A 10,378-nucleotide genomic window follows, 5' to 3' on the forward strand; every position below is an offset into this window, starting at 1 on the left:
TAAATGTCTGAAAACTTTTGTAAAACACTAGGAGAACAGACACAGTCTCTAATGTCACCACCTTATCTCATCTTTGCAGAATACCAGTAGACAGTTTTATCAAAAAAAAAATATATCCAGAAGATTTCAGAAAGAATTACTTCTCTGCAGCCCTAGCTTTGTTTCTCTAATCATTCAGCTCTTTTGTAAGCTGCCACAACTCTGTAAAAACCACTCCTTTCTCAGTTTATATTGGATCTCTAAAAACAAGAAAATGGTTTCCTGGGCTAGAAGAAGGTCAAGCTATTTAGCTGCTTCTTCCTCAACAATTCCATATTCTGGGGTTTGCTACAGTTTTCATTTTGCCTCAAGTCTTGAATATGCCAGTTCCTTGTTGAGGGAGTAATCAAGCAATCAAAAAAAGGGCCTCTCGCATTGATGTTTACTGAGAAAACTGCAGCTAGAAGGCAGTAATTGTGACCTTTTTGTTATGGGTTTGGGGTTTTTTTGGCAGGCGGGTGTGAGGGGATGCATCCTCCTCCCACCACCACCACGGACAGATCTGCTTTTCAACTGACTCCCCATTTTGCAATTGAGGTGAGCAGGAAATAAAGCTATTGGCAAGAGCGTGAGCAAAGAACTTTGATTTTGATACAGTCCTACATCCACAAGGGCAAACATGAGAACTGAATACAGTGGGAACTTTATCACGTATATGTTGAAAAACAGGGCATGTTACAATAAATAAATGGCACAGACCGTTGGTTCCTAATAATGACTTGCCACTTGTTGTGCCTTAAGATTCAAAATACACAACAAACTCCAAATGTTGCTTACAGGATTGTGCCCAGTGTTCCTTAGAGGGGTTAGAAATTCATATCCATTTCTTTCATAGTGACTAAAACATGCTTTTCTTACTATAACAGCTTTCAAATTCAGATATCATTTCAGCCAGCTTCTAGCAGAACCTCCTTGGTGTGCAAGGCGTAGACACCAAGATTTTAAATCATTGTAAGGATTTAGCAGCATGCAATCCATTGATTTTAGCAGATGATGGGGTGTTGGCTATCGATATTCTGCCAAACCTTACTTATCAATGGGACATTGATATATAATCTGGATGCATGCACAGGTTTAGCGATAGTACTGTTGTAGCTGTAGCAGTCTCAGATACAAGCAAGGTAATGGTCAAAGGCAGAGGTAATTACTGTTATTAGCCCAGGTGATACAACTGAGGGGAAATTTCAGGTACATAAGGTATTTTTTACATCTCTTCTTCAGAGACACTGATTCCAAGAAGTAAAAGAAGCCGTGAGCAAACCTTCTTTCTAACCATAACAGTTAGCTAAGTTAAATACATGGCCTTTTCTCAACAAACCCTGCTTTGCAAGTTGCTTTCAGCTCTAAAAATGTGATCTCTCTCGTCTGCAGTGCCAAAATATTTAGCACAGGGACAGATTATTAGTTTGTGTGCTGCCTAATAAATTATGCTAAACTAACTGGATTAATGTCTTCTGGTAACATTCATTGGCCATGATGCCTTGTTATCCTGAAGCCTGCGTGCTGAAAACAGCAACCAAAGAATTACAACATTGTAGATCTACTGCTCACCTGCTGTAAATATCTAACCACTGTACGGGGCAGAAAACAACTGGGCAAGTAAAGGCAATCCGATCTGGCTTTATTTGACTCTGCAATAATAGTAGTCATGATCAATGATGATTACGAAGTATAAATAGAATGTAGATTTCTTATAAATGAACAAAAATCTGTAGCCATTCAATTAACTAATGCACCCATTCCGCTAGTCTTTACTAGTCAGCACCAAAAAGGAAATCTCACCATTCCAAAAATCTAAAACCTCTGCGTTTCCAGCTACATCAACATGCTTTGAAATATTTTTAATTGAAAGTAACTGATAGAATGTAATGCAGCATTTATCTTGCTGCAGGTGACACAAGGCATATAGCGGAATGTTTTAACAAATGTTTTATTTAAAGACAGACTTGAAAAGTCTGTGGGAGTAATTGCCAGTTTGTCAGCTGAATCACTTTATCCTTTGGAAGAGCTTTTTTTCATTATATTAGATGATTCCCAATGTCAGTGCAGGCTAATTTATAGGATAAATGCACCTCAGTGTCACTGCATTCCACTAATGAATATTAAAATATTATTTTGGGGCTTGTTTTTACAAAATTGTTATCCTTCCTGTTTTGATGGGAATGCTGTGAAATAACATATGCATTGAAAACCTGTGTTTCTACGATAAAAAGAACAAAGGCCTCTTTTTCTAATTCTCCCTTCTTTTCCATACATTAAAAAAAAAAAAAGTAGTCTTCTTATTAACTTCTTAGAATGAGAAAATATGTATGTATAGTATAGCGAAGTCTTAGTCCTGCTTGAGAACTTTTATTTATTTTAATGGGATTGTCTGAATGGAACAGCTGGCAGAACTGGACCCTTTGTGTTCAGTGTTCAGTATTTACACAACAGATACTATACCAGTACATTGCCAAAATCAGGCTATATGAACAGCATTTCTAATCACTGTAAATAAATCCAGGACACTGGTATTTTTAAAATGCTTACATTCCCTTGAAAAAGAAAGACATTCTGCTTACATTTAAGGGACTGACATATACTAATCCTCAAGATGTGACACAACATTATCCATTTTTGAACATGAGAATAAAATCATCTCAAGGATGTTGTTTGAGTTCTTTGGTTTAACTGAGCAGAAATGCAAAAGATTTACTGGATCAATTAAAATGCTACGAACTTTACTCTTTGTCAAACTATTTTAATCTGTACATATCTGCATTATTCACCTATCTGTCTACAGGAAGAAAACGCGTGTGAGACTGACTTGCACAGATATCTGTAGGAGATACTGCGTCTTGTATTTTCTGTAGGAGGAAAGCAGTTGGGAGATGAGCAAGAAATATATGAATCATCTTACGACTACAATCTATATATGACTTCCTCCTCACAGGAAATAAAATTACCTGACAATTTAACCGGTAGCGTGGGTTTCTGACAACTTTGCATAAAGTTTGTTTGAAGAACCCTCATATTTTTAAACCTCTGTAAGAACATTTTTTTTCTAAATATATTCTAAGCATTGATCTGAACAAAATTAAAACTGGAGAATTAAAAATGACAAAAAGTAAGAATTTGTCTTTGCAATGAGAGCTATGGTTTGCAGACCAGTGCTATAGTTTGAAACCAAATTTCGGCAAAGTTGTCATCTGGTTCTGTTTTACAGTTTGGTCGCTGTTTCTACAATAGGCACAGGTGATTTCACTTTTACGCACACACACACCCCCCCTTACCTTCCTGCTTTTAAATTCATTTGGATCTGATTTTAAAGAGTTCCTAAATTAATCCTTCCTTTCCCATGCCCTTTGGGTGGAACCCACTAAACTGACAAATGGACAGCTTTTCCCGCCTTCACATTTTCAGACGATGAGGGAAACATACCAGACATTTTGGTAGGAGCTTTGCTTGGACTTACAACTGTCCTTCGATCTCCATCCCAAGGGATGCCGCCCTCCTCCCACCTCACAAGCGCTGGTGAAGCCAGCAGGAGCAGGCAGTTCCTTGGCCCACTCAAGCGTGTGTTTAGCTTTGAGAATCAGGACAATGTTATTCTCCTTCAGGTTTGACCTCTACCAGGTAGACCTCTAAGGACTATGTCACTGCTTCCCGTTTCAGACATAGCTAAGAGCGACGCTAGCTCTGGCTCTTTCCAGGATCAAGTGCATAGTTTTACTAGGAAGCATTTCAATTCTTGCAAGTCACTATTATTTTCAATATTGCCTATTTTATTCTTTGCTACCTCAGTTTTATGCAGTCTTCAAGACATAAAGAACAGATAAAAGTTCTAGAATGAACAACTGCGCAAGCAATCCAGTTTTGGTAGCAAAACGAACCAGCAGTTTGGCTCTGGATGCTACCAATGGAGTCACAGCCAATCTCCCTTATGCAGCTTATAATAGCTTCTGTCCAATCATTTTTAGATGTTTCCTTATTATCGATTAATTAATTTCCCATGACTCAGTGCTTACATTAGGCACAGAAATATTGTTTTCATCTTATAGGGAAGTTGAAGTTTTGAACCTGAAAAGAGACAAAACCCTGTTTACAAATGTGCTAAAACCTTCTTCCAGTGAGTATGAAGCATTTTTGAAAACTGGACTCCTCAGTCAGGTATATATTTGTATTTGAAAAACAGCAAAGCCTGAAAAGTTTGACTTGAGGGCCCAGAATTCTGATACTTTCAGAAGAAGTGCAAGTCTTGATCAAAGAGAGGAACTAAAGGAGTCCCTGGTCCTCTATTTTTAGGAACTAAAACAAGAAATGTAAAAAAAGCAGAGCAGCACAGACTCTCACCTTCACTTATTTGGAATACTTTAATGATGACAACAGGAAAAAAAAAAAGTTCAAAAGCATTATTCAGCATGTTTAAGGTCCTTACAACTATTACATTTAATAAATACTTTAACAAATAAATCCTGTTTTTTTAAATCCACTTGAATCAAGAGCCGTGTAACCAAAGCTTCTGATCAAACCCCATTTTTGATAATGTTCAAATGCCCACTTCTTCCTTGGGTTAACAGGAGGCATACTAACAAGCTTCTTCAGCCATTCCTTTGAATTTCTGATTGTCAGCTCCGTTCTGGACTTATGCTGACAACAGCAAAAAATCATTACATTTCTACCTAGTGTAGGTTCCAGTTGCAAACATCAAATGAATATTGATTTTCTTTTTACAACTAAGAAAGCTTTAACAGACACAGCAATAGCAATTCCTGGTAGATAAACTTGGAGTTGGGACAAAGAGCTAATGTTGTGTTATCATTTTTAGTACTGCTGGAAACAAGAACTGGAAAAAAGCTGAATAGGCAAGTGATTCGCAGTACTCTTTTACCTGTGCATACATGGGTTGAAATAATTTGGGTGGCAACTAAAGTAAAATCTTTTTTTGGAGAGTTCTTGCATCTCAAAAATACTCTGAAATGATGCATGGCAGGCAGGTCTGTCTAGCAGGAGCAAATGAGAACTGGAAGTAGGTTGCAGACTAGATGAATGCATTTGTTTTGACTGATTATCTCCACCCTAAAACAAATGAAGCCACTCAAAATAGACCTTTAACTGAGGATTCGGAGGTTCTACATTATATTTTCCACACATCTTGTTTTCACTTCTTCCCGTGTCAGTGCAAAAACAAGACAAAAAATACATAGGACACTTTTAAGGTCCCAGGAATTCTGGTTATATCAGAATTTCAGCTTTAATTAAAAAAAAAAAAAAAAAGAAAAAAAAAAGAAAAGTTTTGCTTCCTTGTGGTTGTGAAGGATTGTCTGAATTCTCACATAACCTTAGCTCAGTTTTGTATCTAAAGAAACTCCCCAAATACTTTGACTGTTTTTCAGGAGAAATTAGCAAAAATTCCTTAAGGATATTCTTACTTACTGGTCAACACTACCTCTGTTTTCCACTTAGTGAGGAAACCCAATGAAATTCAAAGTAACACAGCTGAATATTTTTTAACACAGGTCTATAATTAAGCTACCTATCACACAATACTAGAGAAAGAGTACCTGATGATTCATGAAGGAACTACACAAGTATAGGAATAACACATCTGTCTTCTGCAGTCTTGCTAAGAGGAAAGTTAAGAGTTTTCTTCCAAGGCCACTCCATATGACTTTATATTCCAAAAGCTCCCTTCTTTAGGCCTCTGTCTAGTGTTCTTTCCTCATCCTTTCAAACACAGCTAGCATTACTTGATGTGAAACTTCACGGTTGAGGTCATTATTCTTAGATCATGGGAGAATCAACCCCTCCTCTAAGGAATGGTTCTGCTACTCAATCAAACAAGCCACAGGTAACTAAGAAGGTGTTTAGGTGGCTCATTTATCTTGTGTGGTCTGGTTAATCAGGACTCTTGAGGTCTATTTCTAACTCAACTTCTGACTTTGTAGATCATTTTGAACAAGTTTAAAATCAGTAATGACTGGGTCTCTTGACAGGTGTTGCAAGGCTTTGTTAATTTAAACACATAAAACACATGCTTACAATTTAGAAGAACTTTTCTCTATAGTCCTATAAGTACTGTAATTCTAATAAACTTAATATATTCAACACTAATTGACTTATTTTTACTTTCAATAAAGGACAAATCAATTTTCTTGGGAACTAAAAGATGTTACGTAAATTATTTGAGTTGAACAACATTATGTCTACAAGATAAGAGGTTCATCGGATTTAGTTTCTTGATTGGCCCTGGTTGACAACCCTGCCGAGCCCCCCAGGACATTTGTCTGACCTCTTTAAGATGTTGCACTGAACATTCTAAAAGTCAAATTCAAGAAACCACTGACTAGAAGCGTCCCAAAAGTTGTATTTCCTCCCAGCCAAAGAAACTGTTTAATCGAACTGCAGGAAGATTTATGCGAATGTTGCAGGCAGTATAGCTCCTCCGTGTACCAGGCCTCCACAGACTTTTTATGCAAGTTCTTGGGGATGCGTGTTCTTTTGTACCATCTGGTCCAGGCTCCAGAGAGGAACTAAACAAGAACTGTTTGGTCCTGAGACTTCACTAGCTCCTTTAGGGAGCACATAAAAAGAAAAATCAGAAAGCTTATGCTGAGATTACAGGGGAAGAAGTGAAACACGGGTGGGTGGGTGAATAAGGATACATATGCTTGAAAATATTGTAACTTTACTGATTTAAAAAGGAATCATAATTGTTGTTAATGACATCAACATGCTAGAACAAAATATGTGCAATGTCCCCTGATGTCACATAGCCAAACCGACATTTAGTCACCTAAGCAGCCTTATTTTCAGAGTAACTTTTCAGTGCAACTTCACTTCTCATTCATATCAGTTGGATTTACAGGTACTAAGGCATCCAAATAATGAAATTAAATACATAATACATTCTTATCACGCTTATAAAGCTGTAGACTTATGTCTGAAGCTGAACAAATAAAATAAAAGGAGTATATATGCAAAACTGGAAATTAGCCTCCCAACACTTATCTACAGCACTTCACAAATATTTTGAGATACTAGAATGGAAGGCATACTTTTATTATTAAAATATTAGGATAAATAATAATGAAGATGTACTATTATCTTTATAGAAAGTGATATCTCCATGACTGAAGCATTGTCCAGCACTGACCCAACATGGGACTTGCACTGCACCAACCAGACACGGAGCAGGTGGCCGGCTCTTCTGCACTGGCAGGTTTTATGTGTAAAGATGACTGTTTTCCGACCTGCGTCAGTGTAACTTACTGTTGTTTTAACAGACCGACAGATATCAAGCTTTTGTATCAGTTTATTGCTCATAAGCACAGTTTGGGGCTGCATCAGCACTCACTGAGGTTTTTAATATGGGTACAACGTACCCATCTAAACAAACAGTGTTTGAGGTTTAAAGTTTGTTTTACTTTGCTCAGAGAGTATGGGCAATACAAGGGAGGAAGAAAAAGCAAGGAAGTTCTCTCCTTATTCATCTGTCACTGATCTGTACAACACAAGCGTATCAGTACTCAAAGCGTTAAATTCAGCCGTATATATCTCTCTCCTTGTTTCTATCATATTTGTTACTCTGCCCATTCAAATAAAGAATAGAATAGCGCTATGATAATAACAACATATTTGTCGCCAAAATATAGTGAAGATTTCAACAGCTGCAAAGAACATCCCCTATTATTGACTTCAGCACGAGCCAAAGAGCTTCGACAGCTTCAGCAGAGCCAGGATGAGAGTTTGACCAAATGATAATATTTCAGACAACACTAGTATTTATTTAAGCAAAGTTATTTAGGCATAAACTTACTCTCCTTCCCACTCACAGGGATAACCTGTGGGTTTCACTGAATCTAGTTTTCTGAGGATGTGATGGTAGGACCAAGTCTTAGTGCTTTAGCAGGTCGCTGCTTTTCTCCATCAGCAGCACTGCTGAGAGCAGCCCAGACCGCCAACTGCAGGGCCAGCGAGTGGCTGGAAGTGAATGAGAAATCTTTATTGTCTACTGTCTATTCCCTACGTACTGGCAAATAACTCAAACATCTGGGTTCCACATAAATCTGTGGTTTGGGATTTAGCTGTTGCTGTCCCATGAAAGAGAAAAGTGTTCAAATATTTAGTGGTCTCTGACAGTAGCAACACCTGAACACACAGGCGTTATTGCAAATTACTTGAAAAAATTAATTATCTTTCTAGTAAAATATGAAATCGCAATTATTATATTTAGTGGTCTCTGACAGTAGCGACACCTGAACACACAGGCATTATTGCAATTTACTTGGAAAAAATTAATTATCTTTGTAGTAAAAAATGAAATTGCAATTACTAGCCATTTTAATTTAAGGAACCAACTGTTCCTACTTGCAGAAAGACTGCACTATTGTAATTTCAAAGTTATATTGGAAGGTCAGATGTGAGAATATAAAGTGTAATCTTACAGATGCTCTCACTGATGTCAAAACAACCCTTCACTGTTCAAATTCTCTTGAAATCTACAAACACCATCAGCTTCAGGTCCCATCCAGAGTCCCAGAAACAGCTAAATATCTTCTTTACTTTCCCGCCATAAGGAAGACATCTCCTTTTAAAAGCACCAAAACCCAGTTAAGAGAAAACGAAGCAAAATGTACAAATGAAACCTGACTCATTCTTTCCCAAAGTGTCAGTTCAGTAGCTGGTGATCAAAAAGGGTTACTTTCCACTGGAGCTTCAAGCAGTAAATATTGGATAGAAAAAAAAAAAAAATCAGCTATTGTATAGAATGGCCTCCAAAAGCCTAGAAAAACTGACCAAAAGTCACTCAGAAAGTCTGATTATTGAAAATCCCAAATTCGGTGACACTAAAGACAAATAATGTCTCTGTATATTCAGACAGGTTTTAGTACCACAAGAAGTGCCAGATGTAATATCCAGTATGCAGGATTTTGGATGACATTTCTAGCCGGCGAGGAATCTCAAGATACTAACTTTTGAGGGATCCAAAATGGAATGAACATAAGTAATGAAAAAAAAATTCAAAAGTACCAGTCATAAATACTGAAACGGGTTATACAAATTTTGGTGAAAATGCTTCATTTTAAGCTGTTGACATTCTTAATTTCAAAATACTGAGTTTGAAACTGAACTGTTTACTTCACATGCATCTATTGAAGAAATTAAAAGGTCAACATTAGAATGCTATTTTAATAATTTAGACTTTGACAAAATGCCAAATTCCCTCCTGGGTTTTTGTTTTCATTGGCACTGTTCATGTACTGCATATTCTAATGTTCTCAAAGTTTAACTCTTGCACCTATAATTTTGCGCATGACAATTGCATATTTTAGTTGTTTATTTATTCCCCGGGACCAGGAACAAAGAGGCTTGCAATGCGGCATCCTAGTTCCGCAAAGCAGAAGAACTAGTTTGACAGCAAAGGATTCCCTGTCCTTACCAAGGGGGCGTGGGGAGAGACCCTCCATGACTTGATCTAAACCCAGAACTCCCCTTCCTTACAAGCAAGAAGCCCAAACAAAATGTATCAGCTTCTAAGTGCAGGTGCGAGTCAGTCAGCTTGCTTGTTTACCTACCTATCTACTATTGTTTCATTGATTTTCTACAGTCTCTGATATATTCTGGCAATGCCATTGCTTCACCACGTAGTAGTCGGGCTAGCACAAGTGACAACATACAACCAGCACACACTGCAGTTATTGTTTAATGAGAATATTTTGAGAATGGTTGAAACATTATTCCCACTTGATAACTTTTTCTTATCATCTGACAACAAACGTCCCAGGACCCTTGTCTCTAGCCACTGGGAGGGAACGCGATCGGTGTGCCTCTGCATTCTTATCTGTGAGTCTTCTGTGAACTGCATTATCATTAGCAACGTTTTAATAAAAGCCATGTTAAAAAAAAAGAAAAGGAAAAGTGGTCATTTGAAGAACAGACTTTAGAGTCTAAAGGCTGATCTAAAAGAGCGGCATTAAAGTTCAGGCAACAGTGCCCAAAGCCAAGGCAGAGAGGGCAGAACTAGAGCAAGGGTACATTTATCTCCTTAAAGGGTATTTATTCATAGCAGCATTTCTTAACTTTTATAAATCCATATGATGTTGGTCATACTCCAGTCCAAGCTTGTCTCTATTTCTTTGTCTCATGAATTCTTAAATTTGGATTTATGATAAGCATTGCTGCTAGCACAGAGAATATTAATGACATGGTTAATGTATACGGAAAACAGAATTCAGGCTAAGAAGAAAGTTTTACTGGTCTGTCTCTTTCCAGTTTATCACATTATCAAGCTGTTAAAAGTTGCCCTAAGCAGTAGATACTCTCGTTCTAATTTAATCGGCAGAAGCACTACTGCTTG

This window comes from Accipiter gentilis, chromosome 24, assembly GCF_929443795.1.
Source record: "Accipiter gentilis chromosome 24, bAccGen1.1, whole genome shotgun sequence".
In the NCBI taxonomy this organism is placed as follows: domain Eukaryota; kingdom Metazoa; phylum Chordata; class Aves; order Accipitriformes; family Accipitridae; genus Astur; species Astur gentilis.